This window comes from Ambystoma mexicanum, chromosome 2q, assembly GCF_040938575.1.
Source record: "Ambystoma mexicanum isolate Mex_15411 chromosome 2q, UKY_AmexF1_1, whole genome shotgun sequence".
NCBI classification, from domain to species: Eukaryota; Metazoa; Chordata; class Amphibia; order Caudata; family Ambystomatidae; genus Ambystoma; species Ambystoma mexicanum.
Genome location: NC_090924.1, coordinates 889,672,822 through 889,700,384, shown reverse-complemented (window position 1 = coordinate 889,700,384; position 27,563 = coordinate 889,672,822).

Below are 27,563 nucleotides of genomic sequence, written 5' to 3'. Positions count from 1 at the left end.
TGTGTGATGCCCGATTGGAATCCTTAACACTCCATAACATCCAGTTTCGTATTGACTGCTGAAAATCCATTCTTCATTTCAGCCAGCACTAAGGTCAGCTCCGAGGCTTGACCCCTTGTGCTTTCCAGAGAGTCTTCATTCACACTGGCCAGCCCCTTTGCACCACTCCCAGCAGATCCATGCAAAGCCATGGTATCCTTATGTAGAGGCATCTCCTCCTGTGTAAACTGCAGGCAGCCCTGCTTCTTATTACCTTTTGCCATCTGGCAATAGAGCTGCTCAAAGGTACTCCGTAAATCGGGTGGAAATGGCTCCTCCTCAATGGAGCTGCCACCCATCCCCCTCTTCTTTGGAGTCCTGTACAATGCCACTCACCATGGTGCAGCTGCTCAATAGTCAAGTCAGGACCACAATACCTTCAGAAACCGGAAGCACAGGCCACAACAGAGGGGGGCCAGATCTTAGTATGCAGCTACACCTATGAGGCGAATAGCACTTCCCAACTGCACACGGTCTATCCATATGGGTTCAATACATCCAATGGCCACATCCAGCCTGCACTGTAGAAGCTCAATCCACATTCAGGCCACCTGTTAAGACCTGATAGTCGTGTAGATTATAAAGGTCTCCTTCCCCAAGTACCACACAGGGAGATATAAACTGACTCCCTGTGCAATCTTTGAGGCCACAGGTGATAGGTACTGGAATGCCGTAACCACGGAACACCGGAAACCCCAAGGCCGCTGTAAGGTAAGCAAGCAATTAGCACCAACACCAATCTGTAACAGCCACTTTAAGGACAGCTGATAGTGTCAGAGAAATAGCTTACCTAAGTGTGGAAGAAGTGCCAACTCTAACCAAACTAGGACCTCAGGAGCAAGGCATATGGTGGACGTTGGGATGAGTACCCTCAGTGTATGTTATGGGCGACCGCAGTAGGATAGCAATGGTAAGTCACCGCTTCGAGCTCTTATGTACCAATCACTGGAAATACCTGCAGATGCTTTGAATGGCACTCGAGACTAAATGGAGGAAGGAGCAAGAAGTGTAGCAGCAAGGGGAGTGCCAATAGAAGTCTGTTCGGCTAATTCGTAATCCAGGTAAGTTCGTAGGTAACAACAAATCCAAGGGCTTGAGCAGAAGGAGTCCAAAAGGACAGTCCGTAGGTCAAAGGAACAAAAGATCAGTTTGAGAGGCGCCAATACAAAAGGGAAAGACAAGAGGAGTCCCTTAATTGTAATCCGTGACCAAGAGTGAGCCAAGAATCAAGGTCGTGAGGAACGCCAAACAGTGCCGGTAAGAATAGCTGTGAAGCACTGTGTGAGCGCAAAATCCTTGCTTTTATCCCGTTGCTATGGAAGCATTGTCACGTGAGCTGAGCTTCGGTGCCACGTGATCCGTGGATGTGTCACGTGAGCGGGCTTTTCTTGTCACATGGTCTGGAAGCGAATCTGACTGCCGGGTATCAGGACGCCTGACCCTGCCTGTCCCAATGCGCCAAGAAAGCTGCCAGTATAGAAATGGATCTAGTCGTCCCTCATGATATGACAATGGTTTCCTCATACTGTGATTGGTACAAGCCCATGCACGAGACAAGCGGACCCCGAGCTGATGCTGTCCTGCATGCGGTCCCGAGGTAGAGGTAGGTGTGTGCGCAGTAGGGACAGTAGTAGGCTTAGGAACGTGATGCATGACACCACCCTACCTCCGCATGCAGCATTGCGGCTCTGGTGCACATCAGATGTGGCCAACCATCAAGCAAATCAGTTTCTCCTGCAGCAAACCCCCCAAAAATGCTCTCCACCCTGGAGGTACTCCGATCCGCAGCCAGCTACAGACTCACCAGACCGGCCCCTTCCCAAGCAGAAATCTGATTTACTTCATCAGAGCTCCAGGGCGCTCTGCTCAGCCGCTGCCATGGACTCCACTCTCCCCCTTTTCACAATGGACCTGGGCCTAGAGGGCTGCAGACCGCAGATTAGCAGCAATAGGTTGCCGGGTCCACTTTCAGCACAGCATTCCTGGGATCCTAGCTGTGCACACACCGCCTCCGTAGGGAGTGGGTGCCACTACCACCAGCTCGCCATGCAATATCACAGCTGATTACCGACCCGGTTTGCGGCCAAGAGGTTAGCAGCGGCTTCAGCAACATTGCAAAATATCTGGGTAGACTTCACTGGGCTATAGCAGGCATGGGCCTCTTGCTCCTCAAGTTCGCCAATGGAGTTCATAAAGCAGCGGCCATCTTTATCACTGGCTCTCGATCACCACCAAATATCCCATATCTAATACCCCCAACATGACAATACAACTCTAACATCTGGGACAAGAAACAGGCTGTATTTAATCTGAATATTCTGTTTTACTTAACATAACAAATCAAGAAAATAAAGGTGGTCCCCTAACCTTCAATGCTGGGAAGTCGCTCACAATATTCCAAATAAATCCAGGCAGTTTGTCTGCAGAAAATAAAAGCAATCTGCCTGCTATTATCGCGCTAATGTTCATGTTTTTACGCAATACATACAAACATCAATATTTATAAAAGCAAAAATGAATAACTATTCTGGACTAAATTATTAAATCCACTCCAATATGAACATAATAATTTTATTTGGTTGCCGAAGTGAAAAATACAGAGCTATTTTTAGAAAAAAATGTTAAAATAATACAATACATTGCGTTTTTTCTGAACCAACAAAAAGTGTGGGCATCAGAGAAAAATATTGGCTTAACATAACACTGATTCAACTATAAAATTTTGGTTTCTAGCTTTGATATATATGTAAGAATGTTTGGTAAGGTATACTGTTACACTTATTCTAAAGGCTTGGGTTCAGGGTAAAATCTTTTATTTTGGAGAACAAATTATCTTGATGTGTTAAAGAGTCACACCGGATGAGAATATATAATTGAAATAGATGAAGGATTGACACTTTATTTGAATTGGCATTAGGAGCAGAATTCATATATTTCAGGACAAAATTATTTGTTATTTGGAAAAATGGTGTTGATCATTAAAATGTACATTATTTTCTTACGAATAGAGAGGAAAACTAACCTCCTTTTCCACTTTGCGGATTAGAAAACACTATTCAAGATGTTTCTTTTGTGTAAACTATGGTTTTCCCAATGTCAAGAAGTTCATCAAATCCTTCAAATCTGTGGGAAACATTTTACACCATGCTCTGAAACCTAAATATATATTGCTTGTGTGAAATCTCAGGGAATTAATTAATAGCATGTTACTGCTTCAGCCCAGTATGCTCTACACAATTTTAGATTCTAGGACAATCTATTTTAATAAAGTTGCACACATTTTCATTTATCGGCCCAGTGACTTAGCTTGTAAACAGGGTTCCCCAAAAATACCTTAAAATGTGAATTCTTGGCGTATTCATCTAAATACTCTAGGGTTACAGTTCTCACTTTTGGTTTGTCTTCCAAAGACCCAGGACAGGTAAAAACATCAATACCTTATGGCAACTCACCTGGTACGCTCTTCCTTTCAGCCTGTTGTGATGCTGCAAATGCATTGGAGGGACAGGGTCTCCATGTCATTGTCCTGTACTTCTTTTATCATGTGTGTTCTGTGTTAATTTCTGTACAGGAGTCCATGCGGGACTCCTGGTAGTGCAGCTCTTCCTCTTTTTGGTTTGGTAAATGGACCCTTGGGATACCCTTTATAAACCCATGGGTGGGGGTATAACCCTGTACCCCTAGTGTATGTTTTTGGTCACCAGTGTGTGCCCCACAGAGCAGGGTATGGGCTGGTGGCAGCTCCATGCTGAATTTGACATGTACTCTGAGTACCTCCATTTTGGGATACCCAGGCTCTGCCATTGGAATCAGTTGATTCCTGGTAGAAGAAACGATGGCTCCTGTGGCCTCTTGCTTTCTATTGCCTGTTACCTTGTTTTCCCAAAGTCCTGGGAAGCACTGACTCTGTCCTTTCCCCTGACTGGCTGTTGGGTGGACGTTCCATATATGGTATTGTGGGGGAAGTCCAGGCCAGACTGGCTGGAGCCTTCCCAATGACTCTGTGTTGTGGGTACGCCCGTTAATTTGGGCCTAGGGTGAATGGAGTGTATGACCAATGTACATTTCGTGTTATGGGTGTCTGGTTTCTAGTATGTGACACAATGAATGAGACAGCCCTGCCCGAAACTGGTATGAATGCAGCGTGGAGTTCTGAATGGCTGGGTGCTTGTCCCAACCCACATTCCTTGTTGTGAGTGTCTGGATGGAGAAGAATGGTCTGAATGCACTGTGAGCCTGATTGGCTGCCTGCCTGAATGCCCTTCTGAATGATTGGTTGCCTGAGTGTGACCCAGCAAAGTGAATGAGAGACCAAACATTATATCTGGGGACCTCTCACTGATGAAAATTGTTCAGAAGCTGAAGTCGAAACTTGATGCTTACCTTGAAGCCCAGCTAGAAGAAGAAGGCTTGGCTGCTGCTTTCCTTCGTCGCAATCCGAAAGCTGTCGTGTCTCCAAGGACTGATCCAAGAAAAGACCTGGCTAGGAGACCTCTTCCCGAGCTACGAGGGAACATGGTACACCATCTAACCTTCACCAAGGCTGCCTGGAAGTCAGTCATCGAAAGGCTGCTGACCAGAGACGGGGACCGCAGAGGAATCTGAAGCGAAGCGCCCGGACATTGAAGTCCATCACTGTCAATGACCATCATCGTCGACCGGAGCCGCAACGCTCCATTACCTAAGACATTGAATCAAGGACTTCCTTGCTCATCACCGTTGACCACTTTGTCCTGCCGGAGAAAGTCAAGGTCGACGCCGTACTGAGGAGAATCTGCTGGTGGTTTCCCTGCCACCCGAAGTCCTCAAATACGCCAACAAAGGTCCAAAAGCCAGCCGTGGTCGAGTCCCGATCGGCAGCACCGATGACTGGACACCCTTGCTGGGCCTACGTTCTTCATTGATTCTTTGCTGCAACAAACTATCGTCGCACTTCAAGGTCCGAAGCTGCTGCATCGACAACATTGTTCACCCTTTTCTTCGAGGAATCTCGATGATCCGTGGCTCCTGCCTTAAAGGGAGTGCACTCAAGAAGGATTCGTCGATGACCTGTCGTCGAATTCTGCTAAACCAGGTACATTGGGGTAGTAGAACATTTATAGAGGGAAATAAGACTCTGCTAAACAATATATGAACTGGGCTTGTCAACACTTTATTTACAGGTTGCCCAGGTGGGGGGATCATCATACAGAACTGTGTCTTGCGGTAGAGACCCAGTATTCTGCCTATTGTTTAACCAACTTGTTTTCCTCCCAAGTCTATGGTTAATGTGTTGCTATTGATTTGTATGCCATTTGAAACTGTCAGAAGTTTGTCCATTTTAATGGAATCAAAGAGTAATTGTGGTACCACATAGAAATTGTACATTTATCATTATAGTATTGCCTGAGCACAAAGTGGGTTATTGTGTGTGTATATAACTTGAACCTTATTTATGTAATGAACTGTGTTATCACTAACATAGTGTGTAGATATTCCTTTGTGGGGGCTTGGGGACTACACTGTACTTAAGAACCAGCCCGCATCACCTCCTGAGAGCTTAAGCCTTGATTGCTAGTCCTTAGCTACTTCATAGAGAATTTTGACTGGGGTGCTCTGAGCTTCTACTCTGCCATATCTCTATATGGCAGAGTAGAAGCTCAGAGCACCCCAGTAAAGACTGGAGGGGGGTTTCTGTACTCCTGCGCTCTGCAGGAGTGCAGAAACCCCCCTCCAGTCTTTATACCTCTCCACTTGCTCCCAAAAACCTCTCAGGCAATCTGGTTCTGTCTTGGGAAAGGCATCCGTGTTCAGTGCCCTTTGGAAAAGGCTTTCTATAGAGAGTTTTCATCAGCTCCTTCCGGTTGGAACCCTAATCTGCTTTCCTCCTGTTTGGTAGGCTCTCTTCCTTTGCTGCTTTCCCAAACACTCTCCTTTCTTCCTTCGTGTTTGAGTTAAAATACCCAGCAAACTCCACCCATTCGGTATTATTTGACACAACAATTGTGGATTGGACACATCTTGACACAGGCTCCCTTTACTTACTCATACCCACTAGGGTCTTCCACTTTACGTTAACTGTCCCAATATATTTTAACATGTTATAAGGGGGGGGGGTCTTAGCTGTGATTCAGTCCCCTCCTAAATTATGATGAAATGGGACTGAAACATGTCTTTGTCTTATAATGTCTTATAATGAGCTCTGCGATTGATACAATCTATATATTCAGAATCATAAGATCATTCTGAATTCAGACATCCTTCCTGTTCTACAGCTGCATGCGTTATTAAAATTTGAGAATGTATTAACAATTCATAGATTTTAATACATCCTTCTTAGAGGCATGTGTCTGGGGGTGCTCATATGAATTCAAATATATTTTCAGTTTTTAAGTCAGGCAAAGGGTTTAAGAATTAGAGCCGGTAATGTATTTCATTATTTTTCACTTTAAAGCAGACTGTTTCTAGTGGTGAACAATACTGTACCATCAGTTTGAATACCATGTGTGTCTATTTTGACTATTTGTTCTGTCAGCTAACTCCATTTTATGATACAGGTATCCTGTGAAACAAAGGCATCATTTTGTTGGGCTGCTTTCACAAAGCAGATACATAATGGATAAGGCCTTATTGCTCAGCCAGGTCAGGGGTTAGAGTATGATTGGGACCTATGCTTATTGACATTTCACTTTCTGGCTGGCCACATATTTATCAATGCCATTCAAGGGTGGTCACCCAACTAAACATAAAATAATAGGAACAAGTAAATCCTGAATTTGTATGTAGTTAGCTTATTTGTCTTGTATTGTACATGCATGCATTTGTCCTTGTTACATACAGCTGTGCCAATTAATCTCTCCAATGGCTTTAATGGCTTAGTCACAGTGATTGATAATGTGGCCTGTTGTCAAGAAAATGGACAATTGCGTTGCTGGTCTAATGAAAGCTCTGCATAGATATGCAGTTTAGGTTTAACCAGAGTTCAATGTAAATGAACCTATTTCGAGGTTACCTGCCAAAGGAAAATGCTCTCTTTGTGTAATATTTACTGGTTATTATACTATAATAAATGTATAGGTCTACCCTCATATTTAACTCAATCTATGATATAATTTATAAGACACAATGTCCTTGACTTATAGAATACTACAATATGAGTACACATTTTGTCATAGTCCTCATACAACATCATTGTATCAACACAGAAACTCTTTGCATTAGCTAATTTTGTTTTGAAATAAAGCACTTGTTCTTGTTTTGTTTAATCTTAGTGTGCATGACACTTACATGCAGACCCCTTTCAAACGGCACCTTGTTTAATGAAACATATTTTATTCGGTGATATATTTTCTGCACATTGCTCATGGAAGGGAATATACCATCCACTAACAAGATAGCAATGCAAGCCAGCTTTATGTTTTAAGAAAAACCTCCATGGACCTGGCACAGCCAGCTATGTACCACTCTATTGCAAACCTGTCTGTAGTAGCCAAAGATAGAGAGAAAATTGTTTGTGAAATGATTTCAAACTTGTTTGGATAGAAATGTACCACATACACCACCAGAAATGGTTCCATCGCTTGCATAAGGCTAAGGAAACAAGCCTCCTGTTCTTGGGTGAACTGCTTAAATTGATCTGCCAGGAGATCCATACCCTACTTTAAATACTTGAGCAATGTTGCATATAGTATATGCGTTATTTGAAGAATCTGTGGATCCCTCACTGAAACCCTGCCTAATGGGGAAGGCAGACGTTACCTCATCCCAACCCTGGGGTGGTGTACTGAGGGAGGATCACTTGGGTGGAGACAACACCAAGGGAAGTGAGTAGATTCCGTGGGATGAGACACAGGGCCTCATTGCACGGATGACGGTGGACCAAGGTGCTATTAGCACCTTGGTCCATGCCGGTAAAATACCGGCACCGCCTTGGTGGAAAGGGTAATTACCGCCCTATTCCAAGGTTGGTGGGGCGGTAATTCCCGCTTCCCCCATTGCCCTTCCCCATTCCCATTTTTGCCCCATAGGGCTCTATGGGAATGGGGAAGGCGCTAATTACGGTACCGCAAATTGCTGTACCGTAATTAGCTCCCTGGTCCCTTTGCAGGTTGGTTTTTAACGCCTGCAAAAAGCAGGCATTAAATTCCCCAACCCGCAAAGGGACCTCGTAGTAAGGCGGTAAGGGTTTACCGGTACCAGTAAAATACCGGTAAACCCTTACCGCCTACCGAGTAATGAGGCCCACAGTATTTTTCCTCTGATAGGGAGGCTCTTACCACGGGGCCAGAAGACGTTATGGCTTACTGTCATTTTAATATCACTAAACTTGCTCTGGAATCTTAGGTAGCAAACCCTAAAGTTGTAACATCAAAACATATTATGCCAAAAGAAGGAAGCTTTTTGGTACCTAAAATTAAATGCCCTCCTCATTACCAAAGTTACACTACAAGGAATGGTGGAAATGTTATCTTCTCTAAATCATCTTCCTTTAACACAGTTAAAACTTACAGCCCGTCTGTTACAATTACTAAGGGAATTAATTCTACCCTTAAGGATACTAAAGAAGTAAAATAATTGGACTTTGATAAAGTAAACTACATGTCCCAGAATCCTATAGGGACTGAGATGGAGAAGAGGGCTTAAGAGGCATGTAGATGTAGTAATCAGGCAATTAAGCCTAATAACCTTTGCACAGGTCAGAAAATTGGCTTCAATGGCTCACACCTGCCAATTGCCAAACCTGTGAAGCATGAAAGGCTGCAGCAGGAGAGGAGAGGAGAGGAGAGGAAGAAGGAGCTGGAACAGAGTTAGAAGGCTGGCAGGGCACGAGGCTGGCAATTCATGAGGAAGTGTAATCACAGAAAGGACGCCAGAGTATGGAGACAGCAGATTCTATGGTCTCAAACCCTGCATTGCCGTGGCTGCACTGAGGAAGATGTGTTGAGAGTGGATATTTACCTATGTGTGCCTAGTAGCTGTGATTGCATATCCGTGACCATTCTATATCCCGAGGCCCATAGCAGAAGGCAAGCCAACGGACTGAGTAATGAAAGAGACTCCCAATTACATGGCCAGACCCCAGACACCTGTCCTGCAGAAGGGTGGGAGTCCCAAGAGGGCCCGGATCAGTAGTAGTTGAAGTCAGTGAAGTGAAGCAGCTCGCAACCGCAGTGTTTTTGGAGCCAGTGAGTGAAGCACAGCATTCAGGTTCACCTTACAATCCTTGCTGGTAACTGTTACCAGCTCCGAAGTAACTTCCGTAAGGTCTACAGCGAGTATAAACTATTCATTGTTGATAATGGAAATGGATCAAGTGCACTATTAGTGAGAGCAATACTGTTCGCGTAAGAAGAAAAGCCTGTTAATTCCATTGTCGAACAACATACTGTTACCGGAGTGGTTGCGTATCTCTTATAAAAAGGGGAATGCTTGTAATGGCCACTCTAAAAACCTTATTTTAACTTCCACCAATGTTACAAGAGTATTCAGCATCAAAGGAAGGTTGCGTATGACCAATTACATTTCCTTACAGGAGGCAGAAGCTGTCTCTCTGATATTGAATAAGCAATATAATCACCGGTATCTTTTTAAAGCTAAAGATCTATCTAAAAAAGTGATCGCGTGTACCTACATCTTGTTTTTCATTGAAGAGTGAACCTTGTAGTAGTTAAAACATTTATTCTGGAAGTCTTGAAGTTGTTGAATTGACAAACCGAACAAGCATTACATAAGCCAACGGCCGAACCATTTCCATAGTGAAAGCAGCCCTGTTATGAACTATCCATTTGGTTTACGACATTGTTAAAGGTCCTGTGTCCTCTGATACAAGTGGGGCATCATTACCTGAAGCTGAAAGAGTGGCAATACAGCTTTAGGCTAATTACTGTAACCATGAAAGTGTGAACAAAGTCAGGGAAGTGTGCTGCGTGCCGCTTAAGATGTACCTAAGTGGCAGTAAGGCAGACAGAAGAGGCAAAGAGGCTGCCCTTTTCTTGAAGTATAGGAAAGAAGAGTGCCTTGCCTACATGTAGCGGTCAAAGGGTTTTGTCTTTATATGCCTAATAATTCTGACATACATAATTGTACAAGGAGAAGCGGAAGTACCTGAACTGTGGTGGTGTATAAACTGTCAGTGGATATCAAATTGAAGTTGGTTGAATTAGTAGTACACTGTGGAACAAAGGAGCCCATTCCCACTGTAACAGTAGAAGAAGGATGATTGTCAAGAGGAAGGCAACATCCCAAGAAGAAGCATCCTGATAATTATTCCAAATGTACTGCAGAGGTCTTAATCAAATGTAAAGTTGTCGAAGAAGTTGTGGATATTAATCTTGGAAAAAGAACGTCCAGGATTACAATTGGAGCTATTTTCTTGGCTGAACTTGGAAGGGGATCTTTTCAACAGAAAGCTGAAGAACTGTTATAAGTGTGTTTTTGTTTGATGAAATTTTGTATTTATTTGGGACTCATAAGGACTGGTTCAAGACTTTTTATTTCCTTTGAACATTCGGAGAACTGACTTTGAAATATCCTGGCGACTAGTGAAGGTCATCCAAAATACTGATTAAATGTCATTTGTTCTTTTATGTTGTTTATGATTTTCTTTGAATATTTTGTTTTTTAGTGAGAGGGCCAGTTTGTTTATGTTAGGAGTTATTCCCTTAGCCTTTAGACAAAGTATGGAATTCACTGATAGAGTAGGATTAGTGAGGATTTATTTACCAATTTGTTTCTTAGGCCTATTAGGTCTATTTTTGAGAAAAACACAATCAGTTGTCTGCCTCGCATTACTGACCCCTCACATTAGATTCCCGTAAAATCTGCCAAATGTACACTGATTCACTGATTCAGCCAGAGCAAACGTTCACAAACTTCCTTTGGGATTTTTGTCACTTCCAGTCAGAAACTTTGTAAGATGCACACATTGTGATTGGTGACTTGGCTAGTGTAGGTAGACAGTGAATATTTTATTTTCAGTTAAATCAGCATAATTGAGGGAGTGTTAGAATTATTATAGAGTTTATATTTTTTGAACGCAGACTGACACACACACAATGATGATGATGTGATTAGGCAAGAGATTACATAAGAAGCTGTAACTGAGTGTGTAGCACATGAGCCATCTTGTTATGTCTAGAGAGGAAAGGGTTTGCGGAGTTGGGTGTGATTTGTGAGTGCCAGTGACTCTCACGAGATCTTGAAAGACTGCAGTCTCATAAATATAAGATTGATAGGTTATGATAGGTTATTTATAATGCACTTAATACCCAGAGGTTTCTAAGCGCAGACCCGGGGATGGAACCTGTGTTGCTCCGTGTCACCTTGCTTCCAAGGCGAGCACGTTGCCGCTGAGCTACCCTGATGTGGTTTTAGTTTGCTAGGCTTACCTATGTGTAAATGTGTGCATTGCAATATTAATAAATATATATTTGTAGGATCAAAATACACATATGGCAGGTTTTCTAGTAAGATGCACAATGCATGATGTGAGAATTGGTAATTATACCAGCAAGCATATAAATTAAAATTCCTCTGATATTGAATGAAAGGTTGCAAAGTGTATCCATAATATTGCTTTTCCTGACTATCTATTAAAAGTTAATTTGTAAATCTGGCTGGAGGCGCCCAGAACCATTGCATTAGAAATAAAAAAAGAAAACAGTGAATAAAGGGTTCTAGCATGCCAAATTGTAGTCACATGATACCATCTGAAGGTGCACCACCTTTCATGTTTTTCCAGTGTATCACCTTCCATGAAAAGGTCCTGTGATGAAAAAAAGAATAAGGCGGAAACATTGCAGGCCTGTGCAGTGAGGGCAGGATGCTGCCATGTGTTTGTGAGCACGGATTGGAACAGGAAATGGCATGGCATTTCAACCGTGAGCCAAGACAAGGTAAGTGGCAAAAGGCAGGGTCGGTAGATGGGGAAGCCAGGGATAGAAAGAGGGGTTATGGGATGTGACTCCTCAAAATGAACACTCCCAGGAGTGTGCTGTCAGCGGGAGAAAGAGCCACCAACAATTGGTGAATGGGAGAGTGGTAACCATATGTGGATGGCCTACGGTGGAGGCAGCTTTAAGTGGGCCGTCCAAGGACCTATATCTGAAGGAGAAGCCAATTATTACCCTATTTAGTGCCTTCTCCAAGTCAGGTATTCAGCAGCCATTGCATCCCCCCTGTAGGGGCAACCCATAGTGCTCAAGCAAGTAAAGTCTACATGCGTGGGATAACATGACTGCGAAAGCTCCATAGGTCACTGTCTTGATTGGGGGGGATGAGCCAGGTGGACAATCCACCATAGCTGTCACCTACTCATACCTCGGATCTTGACACCATGCATGGATCCTCCCTCCCCCACCTCTGCATCAGGCATCTCCTATTGGTGACCAGATGGCGTTTAATGCATTCTGAAAAAAAGCAGCCGAACATTTCCAAATGGCCACGCAAGAAGTGGTGCAAGAGTCAGATTATGTGGAGGATATTTTAAAGGAGAAGCCTCCTGCCAGCCAGGCTATCCCTTTGTTTAACTCCATTAAAAAGCGCATCGCCCCTTCCTTACTAACACCTTCACAGACCAGAGCTGTGAACCCACGGATGGAGAAACGTTTTCGCCCCTCCCCTACCGACCCTCTGTATATTTGGGGACATGCCACACCAGATTCTCTCATTGTCACTACAACAAGGAAGAGGGCAGGGGTACCCCTGTCCACAAGTGAAGCACCACCAGACAAGGAATGCAAAAAACGGCATGCCCTAGGGAAGCAAATTACTACTGCGGCAGCATATTCCACCCGGATTGCCAACAATACCACGCTGTTGGCCAGCTATTGTGATGTTCAATGGAACCTGCTACAGGAGGGCCTGCAGGAGGTCCCCAAACCAGTGTGTTCTCACCTGCTTACAATTGTGTCAGAGGGTAAGCAAGTAAACCATAACATCCTTAAAAACACCTTAGATGCTGCAGAGACAGCAGGGAGAACCCTGGCCCAGGGTACCCTTCTGAAATGACCCACCTGTTTAAAGAACTCAGGGTTCAAACCGTAGACACAAGCGTCTCTCATCAACAAACCGGTGGAGGATTATAACCTGTTTGGCAAGGCTGTAGATGAAGCGCTAGAAACCGCCAAGAAAGAAGGCAAGATTTTGAAATCTTTGAACCAGATCACTCAAAGGCCCTTTCAAGAGAGGGGGAAGTTCTTGCCGCTCCTTTCGCAGACAGTCCTATTCTCGTTCCCCACATAACCAAAATTATACAGGTAACACATGGTCCTCAGGACAAGGATCTGCTGCCTCAAATCAGTATTCCCCTAGAGGACAACACAGTGGAAAACGTTTTTGCAGAATGGGGCTTCCCAGAGATCGACTTGTACGCAACTCTGGAGGACTCACAATGCCCAGATTACACCTCCAGGTATCCTCAGAACCGATACAAGGGGAACGGTCTCTGGATAACATGGTCAGGGAAATTTGTTTACGCTTTTCCCCTGACTCCCCTACTCAACAGGATTGTGCACAAGATGCACCAGGAACCAGTCACCATGATATTGGTGGCTCCAATGTGGGCCCTGCTTCTCCCATCTGATGGAGATGTTGCTCTCTCCTCTGATGAAACTACCTTGCCCATACAACATGCTATCTCAGGACAAAGGGGAAACACTTCATCCATGCCTGCAGACTCTCAATTTAGCGGACTGGCTCCTGAAGTCATAGAGTTTGGGCATCTCCAACTTCCAGAGAGATGCATGGATATAATTCGAGAAGCAAGAAAGCCTAACACCAGACATTGCTACTCCAATAAATGGAAACGCTTCTTCATCTGGTGCAATTCTAAGAGCATCAATCCCATTGACTGCTCTCCTACTCATATTGTACTATACCTGACTCGCCTACTAGACTCAGGGCTAGTTTTCAATTCCCTGAAGGTCCACTTAGCTGCATTTTCAGCCTATACCACGTCCCAGCAAAAAGTGTTGTGGTGGTATATCCCAGTAATTAAAGCTTTCATGGAAGGGTTTAAAAGAATGCATCCCCCTATTTCTAACCCGGCTCCCGGATGGGACCTAAATGTGATATTAACCAGACTTATGGGGTCTCCCTTTGAACCTATGCACAAGGCAAGCCTTAAAGCACTCACTTACAAGACCGCCTTCCTAGTGGCAGTCACTTATATAAGGAGAGTCAGTGAACTACAGGCTCTTTCAATTCTAGACCCCTTTGTCACAATTCACAGAGATAAGGTGGTTCTGCGCACTCACCCACGGTTTGAGCCCAAATTCATTTCTAAGTTCCATGTGAACCAGTCAATAGAACTATCCACTTTCTTCCAGAACCTCACTAACATGGTGGAAAGAAGCCTACACACACTAGATGTGTGCAGGGCAGTCATGTACTATCTTGAAAGAACTAAACCACTAAGGACAACAAACCAGTTATTTGTTTCAGTGGTGGCTGGTATAGAGGCGGACTGTGCCTCTAAATCAGCCATCTCAAGGTGGATTGTCAATTGCATCACACTCTGTTACACTCTTGCCAAGAGAGATCTGCCCTTCAAGCCTCTCGAGTCCATTTGCAAAGCGGCAACGCGGAGTTCTGTACACACCTTTACAAAACACTATTTCCTAGACACTCACTCTAGGTCTGATTCTCAGTTGGGACAAGCAGTACCAAGACATCTGTTCGCTAGTCTATGCACAGCATGTGATTCTAAGCAGATTCACAAGCATCAGAAGGCATGCATTACTTACCATAATAGCATTTCTGATGATTGTATCTGCTTAGATTCACATGCTCCCACTCTTCCTCCCCGCTCGGCTGGAAGGAAAATAGACATCTTACTACTTCTTCTATCTTTCTGTACTCACTCACGATAGTCATAAGGCTCTCTCACGGCAGAAAAAATACAATCGGAGGGACCTCGACGCTTGAGGGATTTTGTGTACACTACACGTCACGTTAGGGATAGTGTTAGAGGCACGCCCATGTCGATGTCCCCTTTCGATCCTCGAAAGACAAGATGCAATACTCCACGGTTACCAGTAGATGTCCAACTATATGCAAAGCATGTGAAGCTAAGCAGATGCAATCATCAGAAATACTATTACGGTAAGTAATGCATGTCATCTGTACTATTCTTAAGATAAAGACACAAAGTCTCTTGCAATGTGCTGTACTAATCTATTGCAAGACATAGAAAGACTTGTTTGAAGCTTCCGAAGAGCAGTGCTACTTGGAAATATGCATACAAAAACTTCATCTCCCACAATGCATTATACTAGTCTGCTAGAAGGCCTGGATACTCGGAATCTGACCTTTTTAGCCTTTATATTCTAAAGAGATTTGGCAAATGAAATGTTGTGAATGGCCCGTGAGCTGATTTCAACAAGAGTGCATTCTGACATATGTACCTCTTTTTGATGTGATCACCCATATTTGTCTTTCACTTTCATTTATTCGACTAGCAATGTTTCTGTTTCCATGCTTTCAGTCTTGTTAAAACTGCTCATGCTTACGAACAGTAACCCGTGATCAGTGTAAAGGAACCAAATTCTTAACTCTTTTGCTCACTAACACACTTCCTGCAGTATTCCAGCAGGCACAGAGCAATACGGCAGTATTTGCAAATATCCAAAACACTGAGAATTGGAAGGAATATCAGGGAGATTTGCAGGTAGCATTACATAAGCAAGTTACCCCAAGGAGGGAGGTAGAGAAGAGAGAGATTGTGGGCTTGTACACACACATAGACATACACACACACATAAACATACATGCATATTTGAAGAGACCTTGAAGAACATTTGGAGATGTTAAGGATTCTGATCGGGCGTCACACACCGGACCAGGGCCCTTGCCCTTAACCTAGGATGTAGCGCTCAATTAGAATGCTTTTTCTTTATTTCCTAGAATTCAGATTGAGCTGGCACACAACCCATCTCACACCCCCTTTTACAAATACCCCGGCTCACAATGGACCATGAACCAGGCCGGTTGGTGGGAATACAATATTTATTTATTTCAACTTCCAAGAAAATCACTGGGCCTCATTACAACCTGTCAGGTTTGGACCGCAGTGATTCCGTGACGGCGGTAACAAAGTTTCCGTGTCCGCAAGGTTGCGGAATGACGGTCCGATTACGTGCTGTCGGTCGCGTGCACCACACGGATGCAGAAACGTTGTTACCGCCATCACATAAAAAGCCACGGAAATGGACATAGCGCTGCCACAAGTAGCGCAAAAACCGTGTCCGCCTCCGTCGCCACGGACACAGAACCGGAAATACCATGATCGCCAAAACAGGAAACAGAGAGGCGGCCATCATATAAAGCACAATCCATTGCCATCCAGAGTCAGCACAAGCAGAATCCACACTGTGAGAAGGCAAAAGGGACCACCAGCATGTCTGCCAGGATTCCAGCTCAGAGGCAGCGCAAACAGCGCTTTAGTGAGGCGGAGCTAACTGTTCTGGTGGAGCATATAGTGGAGCATGCAGAGATGCTGTTCAGTGCCGATCAACGGCGTGCCACACAGCAGCGGAGGAAGGAAGTGTGGGCAGAAGCAGCACGCAAGTGCACTGCTGTGGGCGTGACTGTGTGGAGCGTAAAGGACTGCCACCAGCGGTGGGACGACCTCAGGCTGAGGGTTCGGAACCTGATCTCCACACACTGCCAACGCAGCAGTAGGACAGGTGGAGGACCCCCTTCCCCACTGAGGCTGCAAGCAGTATCCTCCACCTTGAGGGCATCCATGGGATCGGGGAGGCTGAGGCAGGAGTGAGCCCACCTGCAGATGCTGGTAAGTGGTGAAACATGAATGCCACATGAGAATATGTTGATGGCATGACTGGGCTAAAGGACCCATTAACAACCCCCCCAAGCAGTGCATGACTGGGCCAAAGGACCCATTAACAACCCCCCCCAAGCAGTGCATGACTGGGCCAAAGGACCCATTAACAACCCCCCCCCCACCCCAAGCAGTGCATGACTGGGCCAAAGGACCCATCATGAACCGTATGGCAACCAATATCACAACAATGCATACCCCCAACAATCAGATGCATGTAACTAACACTATTGAATGATCAACCTGTATGATGCATGTGATGCACCCATCAGCCACCACCACAACACTAATTGCATGTCCTCTGTGTCCCCACAGCCGTATCAAGTGACAGTGATACTGCACAACAGGCCAGGCAATCTGCACCGGCATGTGTCCAAGCCACTGCCCCTGCACAAGAGGATGCTGCCAGCAGTTCGGCATCCCTGCCCCCAGTACCAACTCCAACAAATGTGCCGGCCACCACCACCAATATCCCCAGCGTCTCCACGCTGCCTGAGTTAACACAGATGCCACGGGAACCCATCGTGCCCACCCAAACCAACACAGAAGGCAGCTGCACTGCAGAGGAGGCGGCCTGTAGTGACAACAGTGCCCCGGCAGAGCACTGTGATACTGGGCCACAGGGGGAGATGCCCACATTTGATGACCTGGGATCCTTCCATCAGCTGGAGTTTAGTCCCACATCACTCCGAAGTCCCATGAGGTCACCCACCCCATCTATGGCAGAGCTTAATTCCCGCATGCAGCGGATGGAGGAGCAGCAGGCTACCCTCACCCAGCTGGTGGAGAGGCAGTTCGAGGAATCTAGGCTGCAGAGGGAGTGCTACAGCACGTCAGTGCGTCGCCTATCAAGGTCCATTGGACGCTTTGCCAGCACTATTGTCACCCTGGCACGCCATGTGCGGGAGGGTAATGACAACACCTCCAGGCTCATAGAGTCCATGTTGATTGGGCAACAGGCAAATATTGCACATATGCCATCTATACCTGATTCTGTGCCATCCAATACCACCACCCCATCCAGCTCCACTACTGCCAGTCCAAGGAGGCGCTAGTGTCGGCTAACGGGGCTCTCGGGCAAGGATGCACAGGCACAGAAGCGCACACGGAAGTGATGGCATATGTGTGGGGCACTGCAGGACACACGCGGACTTGAAGGGTGTGAGGGGTGGGTACGTTTGGGTGGTGGGGGAGGTTGTTTTGGGTGTTTGAACATTGGGGCCTGGGTGGGGGTGGGTACGTTTGTGTGGTGGGTGGGCACGGGTGTACAGCTTCCCTAACCATTGCACCTCCTTCCCTGTTGTTAATTCATCAATATATCATCATTTGAAATCAAAACATACATGTGTGGACATCTATCATTTCATTTGCAGTACAAAAAATCATTTATTGTCATCACCATGTCCATGAATTGCTGTGAATGTGCTGTGTCTCAAAAGTAAATGCAAATCAGTTCATCCCATGCTCTTTGGCCATCAAGTGCACCCCCAGGCGGAGGTGGTGCCATCCCATCCCCATCCCCATCTCCATCTCCATCCCCATCCCCTTCTCCATCCCCATCTTCTTCATCTGCGTCTGGGGGCATTGGGATGTTCCTGCGCAGGCAGAGATTGTGCATCATGGCACATACGAGCGTGATTTTACCCGTCTTCACTGGGCTGTACAGCAGTGATCTGCCAGATCTGCTCAAACAGCGGAACCAGGCCTTCAGCAGTCCGAATGTCCTCTCAATCAGTCCACTTGTGCGGACATGTGCCCTATTGTACGCCTCTTCATGCCTGTTCCTTGGTCTCCGTACAGGTGTCATCATCCATGGCGTGAGTGCATATCCAGCATCACCTACATGGGATGTGGATGAGGGGACATGTCAGTGTTTGTTGTATCATGTCTTCATCTGATGCTGTGCTATTTTGTATCATTGTTCATTCATGCATGTGTGCCATGCAGTGGTTGGAAGTGTTTATCGGCCATCACAGTGGATGTAGCCAAATGGATATTGACCTACACATTTACGTGCATGTGTACTCTGCCCTGCGGGTGACATTTGATTGTGAGTATGGCATAGTGCAGTGATGTGCACACATGGCAGAGTCACTCCACTGTAATGAAGTAGTTAATGCAGGACTTCTCATTTACAGGCATCATGTGCATTGGGAGGGCAGTGTTCCATTTGTGGGTGGGTGTTTGCAGTGGCCCAAGGTGTATGGGACAGTGACAGTATCGGCTGTGTGTGTCATGTAGCAGGGTGTGTACGGGCACACTGTGTTGACCTGTTATGTCTTCCTTTGTGATGTTTGGGATCCGCTGTCTATTTGGTTGATGGCAGGGGGGTGATGCATGTGCGATCATAGCGGCACACTCACATTGCTCATTGGCCTGGAGACACACACACCACTTCAACAGGGTCGGAGCATTGTCAGATGTACTCACCTAATAGCCATATGTTTTGTCCAGCATAGCGTTCCATGTACCGTGGCAACGTGGAATTCCACAGTACCATTGAGTCATGGGTTGAGCCTGGGAAACGTGCGCAGCAGTGTATAATCAGTAGCGTGGCATCACATACCATCTGTACATTCAACGAGTGATACTGTTTCCTAATTGCGGAACACCATCTCAATTGCACGTGGTACTGTCAGCTCAATGTGGGTGCAGTCAACTGCACCTATGCAATTTGGCATGCCTGCTATGGCATGGTAGGCCAACTTGGTGGCAATGACCTCGGGGAGGGTACGGGGTAGGGCTCTGTGTTCCGACACATGGCGCAACAGGGCATCCAGTACCTGTACCAGGATTTTTGAAAAACAGGGTTGTGATATGCCGTGCAGCTCACCGACCGTGTGTTGATAGGTGCCAGTGCCAAGGAAATGCAGCACAGACACAACCTTCAGGAGCGGGGGGATGGCGGTGGGGGTGTCTATGTGGCTGCTGATGTTGTCCTCAATCATGGCAGTGATGTACAGGATTGTTGGACGGTCCAGCCGGTATAGTGTGTGGATCTGTCCTGGGGTAAGGTTCCAAGGTGAGGCCCTGATGCGTGGTATTGCAGGCTGCCTGCGGGGTTGTGCCGGCTGGACAATGGGGTTTGCCATAGGTGCAGGGTTGGCTGGTTGGCGCATGTGCCTCCTTCGCCTCCGCCTCCTCCTCTGCACCATTACTGCCATCATGTGCAGTGCTGCCTGTTGGTTGAGTAGGCCTAGTCCAAGTGCTACTAGAGCTGCTGCCTGCATGGTTTTGTGTTGTGCTGGCCTGGGTGTGGCCCTTTTGTAGGCTCCCAGTGTGCTGCTGGGTCCAGCTGGACTGATTTGGTGTACCTGTGCCCTGATTCAGTTCAGCAGGCACTGTTTAACGTCATGTTCGCGTTGGCGGCGGTACCGCCACCGTGATCACGGTTTTAACGCCATTTTTCTGGCGGTGTTTCCGTGTCTGCGCTAGTTGTGATGCTCGCAGTGTTTCGTATTGCCGGTAACTGAGGGGTTTCCGTGGAGGTGGACTTTACGGGACCCTTAACTCCGCAGTGGCGGTTGGGGGAGGTGCTATTTCCGGGGCCGCCGGTCATGATTGGGCGGACGCGGAAACGTTGCCGGTATGGTTATACCGGCAGCGTTAATTCCGGACCGGAGCACTTGTAATGAGGCCCACTGAATTTTAATATTGGGCAGCAATCACCAATGGGGTGATAACAACAATGTAAACTGATGAAATACATGTGGTTGATCTTCTACTAGAACATATCCAAGCACAGATTAATAGGTCAATTTTACTGTTCGGGTAGATAGCACCCGAGTTAGGATTTCCCCCTGCAATGCTCCCTCAAACCACAATTAACCAAATTATGAGTAGATAGAAAGGTGCAGCAAGGAATCAGGGATACTATGTAGAAAACGGAATTAAAATCCGACCTTCCCTCACGAAATGGGAGACAAAGGGCCTTATTCCGAGTAGGGCGGTAAGGGATACCGGGCACCGGTAAGGAGACCGGTGCCGGTAATCCCTTACCGCCCTACTACAAGGTCTGACCAGGCGTTATGGACGGGACCAATGTTCCCTCTAATTATTTTTCCCTAAGTGCGGAAATGATTAGCCTTCGTGCGCACATTATTTTCCATGTGCGAAACTGAATAACGATGTAAGCCACTTTGTGAGCATGTGTAGTTAGTGAGTCAACATCTCAAAGAGTTTGGAAGGAAATTTCACCTTCACAACAACCGCAAATCAGTGTAAAAGGAGCATCTTACAACTCTTTTTCCAAACATATAGGCTAAAAAATCAAATCAAATTTGATATGTGATTATAAGGAGAGCTCATCAACCAGTCCAACTCTTCAAGATATGCCATGTACCTACCAAAAGTACTCCTGCGCAGAGAGAAAAACTTGTATGCACAGAAAAGCTGTGCATGCTCAGGATAAACAGTAGGTTTAGTTGTGACTATTCATTTGTCAACACTGCTCAGAGACAATGCAGAAAGTGCTTAGTGCCATTGGGAAAAAAACTCATGTTTATTATTACAAACAAGCATCGCTAATCACTGATGTGGTTGTCAAAAAATTCAGACATTATGCATTTTTTGCAACTGGAATAATTGCAACTGTATGTATTTGTATGTATGTATGTATTTAATTTTTATATAGCGCCGATAGCCCGCGGGCATCAGGGCGCTTGAACGTAGAACACTGATACAGCAAGACCAAGGACAAACAACACATATGGATCGGACGGATGGTACAGCTAACTAATAAGCGACGAGGTCTCTAATTAAGAACCTGCGCCCACGGGTAGGAATGTGTCAGATAACATGCCAATAGGAGTTCATGTGCCACTTTAATGGAGTAATTGAAGGGCCAGGAGAAAATGCCTCTCATAATTTATGTTAGGATGATAATTGCATCAGAATAACTGCACCACAGAATATGATGATCTGAATTCCTGGTCCTCTGCTTACTATCCACATTATGTTCTGCGAGTTGCGACATTTACTCAAAACCAGCTTTACAGCTAGGAGACATTGGGCCTCATTACGAGTCCGGCGGTAACCGCGGCGGTAAAACCGCCTGGTTACCGCCGGACTCGTATTACCATTCCGCCTCCGTGATTCCCGGAATTACCGGGGCATTACAACCCCGGTTTTCTGGGAATCACGGAGGCGGAATGGTGTAAATCCCCATTCCCATTGAGTCCTATGGGACTCAATGGGAATCGGGATCATGGAAACACCGGCAGCATCTCGTAATGCTGCCGGTGTTTCCTCGTCCGCCTGCATGCGGGAGGTGTTAAACCCGCCAGGTCAGACCTGGCGGGAACATCACCTCCTGCCTGCAGGGGTCGGGATCAGGCGGTCCGGAAACAACGGTGGTGGCGGGTTTACCGCCACCGTTATTTTCGGATCGCCAGGGTCGTAATGAGGCCCATACTATTTTACTAAAATCATGGCAATGTACCCAACAAAAATGGGAAACCATGAACATATAGGAATCTGCTTCTACCCACTGATCTCTTTTAGAATCAGTGACCAGCAGAGCAGTGTCATTGGTAGGAACTTGAATAATATTACTTCCATTCTCAAGAGGAATTTTAAGGGGAAAGAACATATTTCAATAAGGATGAAATATCCCTACTGGCAAAGCCAATTACTTTCTTACTCCCTGAAAAATCTTTTGATTCCAAGTATGGAGTAAAATCGTATCGGAGCCCTGATTGTAACCCTGACATAGGAAGTGAAATTACAGGGCACATAATACAGCTCATGGTTGTGCCCAACCTTGATCACCACAGCCTAGACAAAAATCTAAAAGGATTCGTTTGGCGCCCGGTTGAAGAAAATCATATATATTTGCCCTTTAAGTCAATAGCAGCAATGCTAAGTTACAACATATGGAGTACCTTCTTCTTTAACTAGGGATCCCTCTTCTGAAATTCACTGATATTAGTTGAACAAGATGCATGGGGATGCTAGTAGCAATGATCGAAAATCAATGAATATATTGAAAAGTCTGCACCAGCAGAGCATACAAAGAAATAGAAGGTGCCGTTTCCTAGGCTATTACTATAGTTTCCTAGCCTTGACCAAACAAACACTTTTCCATCACTGTACAGTACTGCCAAAACCTCTGATTAGTTTTGTGAAAGTTGCTGATTTGTTCTTCAACCCGAAGGAGTGTTCTCCTGTTCCCTTTCACCAGTTCCCCTCCCAGGCTTCTGTGCTAGCCTCCAATATTAGTTGACAGGGCTCTGTAAAAAGCAAGGGATTGTAGAAGTAAAACTAACTGGCATATGTGTATGGCCACAGTACTTTGCAAGCAAACACAATTTAAAACCTCATGATATTATGTGCAGTTTAAGAAAATGTCATAAATCTGCATGTGCACAATTACTATGAAGTGCATATAAGATTGTTTGCAACATACCCCACCTTTCAATGGTTGAGTAGGTTTCGACAAGTGCTCAGTGAAACTATTTTTGTATAGCTGAAGGTTAACATATAATTTGTTAAGGTCTATGCCCCATGGAACTCTGAATATTTTGAAAGGTTGCAGATTGTGTGAAAAGCATTCTAGTTATCTCAATATTGTTGCCCTAATTTTATACATGAATAATGCCAGGCAGAGTCCCCACCAATTATCCCTTGCAGGCCAAGTAAATGATATTGCAAAGTTGGTCTGCACTCATAGGGTAATGTTAGCAATGCTAAAGTAGGAGACGCTCAACATGACATTTGCCTACTCAAAATCTTTAGAGAGCAAATTAATATTTTAGTTTTATAACACATTAAAGTGCAAGGGGGGCTCTTTAAAGTGCTTGTGTGACATATCTACAAATAAAAGGAAGCATGGGATGAGGTTGAACATCCTAATAGCCTGCTTAATTAGTCAGTAACCGATATTTAAGTTGACACTCGGGTTACATAATGTGGGTAATGCTTTTACTAAGGCACCAGGAGTAACAGATATTTTTGTGCTTGAACGTCATTCATATTATAATTTAAACCAACACTTGTATGGTAACCTTTTGCTGAGCTAAGGTAGGCAGAGTCAAGGTTGTCTGGTAACATCTAAATGTGACCTGGGGCGGGGTTCGAGTCAGACGGTATAAGGATGGTAGAGTCAAGAATATTTTTGATTTTGATAGGTTATTTATAACGCGCTTAATACCCATAGGTTTTTAAGCGCCGACCCGGGGCTCAAACCTGTGTTGCTCCGTGTCGTCCTGCTTCCAAGGTGAGCACGTTGCTGCTGAGCTATCCTCCCGGGACAGGGAGGGGAGGGAAGATCATTTAGTTAATGTGCGCAGGCATATCTTAGTTATATTTTCTGTTCATGGAGCCACTTTTTCATATACATTTTTAACCACGTGTGGGTGTATTCTATTTTTAGAGTTTTTAGGTTTTTAATGTCAAGTTTGCACAATAGGGCAATGTCAATAGGTTACACCAGAATATCAAGAATAGTTAGTATAATTTAGCTTCATTTTGAGAGAGAAAATATTAGGTACCTACTGTGCCTTGTGCCTTATTAAAACTTATTTGAATAGGTGGCAATTGTCTGTGTGCACTGCTAAAATTCTTCTGAGCGGCACCCAGAAGGAAGCTGGGCAAGCGCACATGCACACAGCTTAGAGGGAACATTGGACGGGACCCGTTAAGGGACTTCAGAGCTAATAACGGTAGCGCAATTTGCGGTACCGTTATTAGCGCCTTCCCCATTCCCATTTTCAATGGGGACTTACCGGTCCCGCAAAAGGTTGGACTACACCGGTAAGTCCCCATTGAACCATATTGGTGCCGGCACCGTTATTGGAGGCAGTCATGGCGCAAATAGCGCCATGACTACCTCCAATCTTGGAATGAGGCCCAAAATTTGAAAACCTTTGCAATTGCATAAATGACACTCGGAATTGCTAAATAATTAATTTAAATGTGCGGTTGAATAAATGAGGTAGATATGAGTTATCACAGTATCAGCGATGTAAGAACACTAGCAACTATATGGCAAGGTATGAACAAAGGGCATGCCGTTCAAAAATCAACTTGAAAGAAAGAACACAGTGCAGCCAAAATTACACGCTGGAAAGTTGCATTTTCTGTTTGTTACAGTTTTAAGTGTCAAAACCGGTTTTGGAAAAAAACAGGTGAAATTGACAGAATCAGAATGAGGTTTTTAGGCTGGGTGGTAGATACACATCACAGGGATAATATAGAAGAGAAAGAGTGACTCTAGCTGAATAACTGGATGAGATTTTCAACGTGAAAGGATATTCGGTTTGGGGAAAATAAAAGCAGTTAACAGAGAAAATCAATTTGGACTTATGCAAGACAGAAATGAATGGAAGAATTGGACTAACACTAGAAAATCAAGGAATAGGATGCACAGAGAATTCAGACTTTCTTAAACAAGTTATCAGGGTATGGATGGGATTACTTAGAGGGTAGAACCAAGACAAGGTATCAAGATAGGGCAGGCTATTTGTGGTTATGGGATAGGGAGATACTCACAATCGACAATCGGTGCTGGAGTTTGGGATTAAGGACAGCCACTATAGACAACAGATAACCACACACTTGTGGATTTCTCCCGTCCCCTGCACACCCAAAAGTATTGTGAACACAACCAATTAGTGAATGATTCCTATATATTCAATTCTGTAATTCAAAAATAACACTTTGCTAATAACTCTTGTCTTATAAAAATTCTTTACTCAAAGAAATGTATATATACACAATTATTCATTTATGTTAGACCATACATAATACCAAACTGTTGAATTTCAAATTTTACTTTGTTGATCATTTCACAATTCGAAATAGACAATATACAGTATGACGTTTGATTATTCAATAATAACCCATCTGGGCAATATTTTCTAGAATAACAATCCGTTAACTTGTGTCTCTACGTGTTTCGGGGTTTGATGCTCCCCTTCTTCAGGAGTTGTCTATTTTCAGGACAGCCAACCAGGTTTCTGGACTCAAGGCAATATCTGGTCACTGGTCACTGCAGGGCTCTCCTTGCAGAAAACAGCTGGTCCTGTCTTGTCACGGCACAGCCGCATGCAGGTAGTGTGGTAAAAAGCCGGTCTGGTCACAGGACACTCTCCAAAAGGGTACCGCAGCTTTTCCCCTTTTCTCCCTGAGTTAGTGGGGTTTTGGTATGGGGTTTGGTTCTGAAGGGTGGTTTGGCCTGGATAGGAAGGCCTGGATCAACTATCCCTTTTCTGGCTGTGGGGTCTGGAATCTGCAGGGTGAATCTGAAATGTCTGGATACGCAGGATGCAGAGGAGCTGGAAAATTCAGAAGAGATTGTCCTGTCTCTGTGAGCTCCCACCCTTTTTATAAGGCGGATGACATCACAGTATTATACGGTGGGGCAGGCTTAGGCTGGGCATGCCTCTAACAACTGGATTGGTCAGGGGTGATTGTTACTGCCTTCCTGTCAGCTGGTTGGACTTCAAGCACATGACATCACTTTTTATGGTGTGTGTTTACTATGCCCAGGATCATCCCACAGTTACTTTTGCTAAAACCAGTTATGGCACAAACATGCACCTTTTTACATTTATGGCACTTTTGAAACTTACATAGGAAGATTACATATTTCACACAGAGCATGGGAGTCCAACTCCCAGGTCTGTAGGACTTTGTTTCATCCTTCTAATCATTTTTCGTGATTTTCAGCAAGAAATATTTTACCTAAAATTCTATAACTTTATACATGGGTACATACTATCATAAGGCATGTTAGTATTGAATTTCAAAGTGGCACCAAATGCACTTTCCTCGGAATATACCATTTTCCATCATTTCCATCCGCAACATGCTAGTGAAGGCTAGTTAATTTAAAGCCACAAAAATTGTATTCAAACTGTTAAACATTTACATTCCTGCATGGTTCGGTTGCAGAGATAATATTGGGTATTTTGAGCCAGATGGGCTAGCTTTTGTCTCCCATATGGGGACATACATCCAAATGTTGCTTTGGAGTAGCCTTTGAGGCTCCCAGTTTAATGTTGAGGGGAGGTATTACTTGGAATTTCACACGTAGGTGTCCCAGAATCTATTGTAACAGGCTAGAACCCAGACCCAAAGTCTGACGAGCATGTGATATGCTTCCTCTTGGTCCATTCAGAGTTTCACAGCGGGTGGCCCCTTTTGGGGGAAGGCCTTCCTGTTGCTAGCATGTAAATGTCCTTTGAAGCCAAGCAGGAAAACCTGTTCTGTGGCTTCCCCAGTACATCAAATGCATTTATTTTGTTTTGTTTCCTGAGCCAAAAGCAAGGCAGTTGGAATAAAACATTATATTAGATTTGAAACAAAACCCCCCTTACATTTCTAGGCAAGGACAGGGCCTTATTCAACATTACACTTTTAAAACAGACATTTTTCCTGTTTGCAAAAAGCAACCATTTTTACACATGGTTAATTCTGCTGGGATATCACTTTCAAATGCGGCCTTCTTACATCCATTTTCTGAATCTTTCCGAAGCCACAGTCTTGTTTCCAATGCAAAAGCATCTGTCAAATTAAGATCCCTTGAAACTGACATATGCACAGAGAGATAGGGTTTCTTTTGAAGAGTTTATCTGGGATATTGTCTAGCAAAAAGTCAAGCGTTTTTCCATAAGGCTGGGAACAAAGTTGTGTGTGAATTCACAGATTTTTGCCTGACACAGCCTGTCATTCAGTGAAAAATGCTTTCTTTTGCTGGGGCACA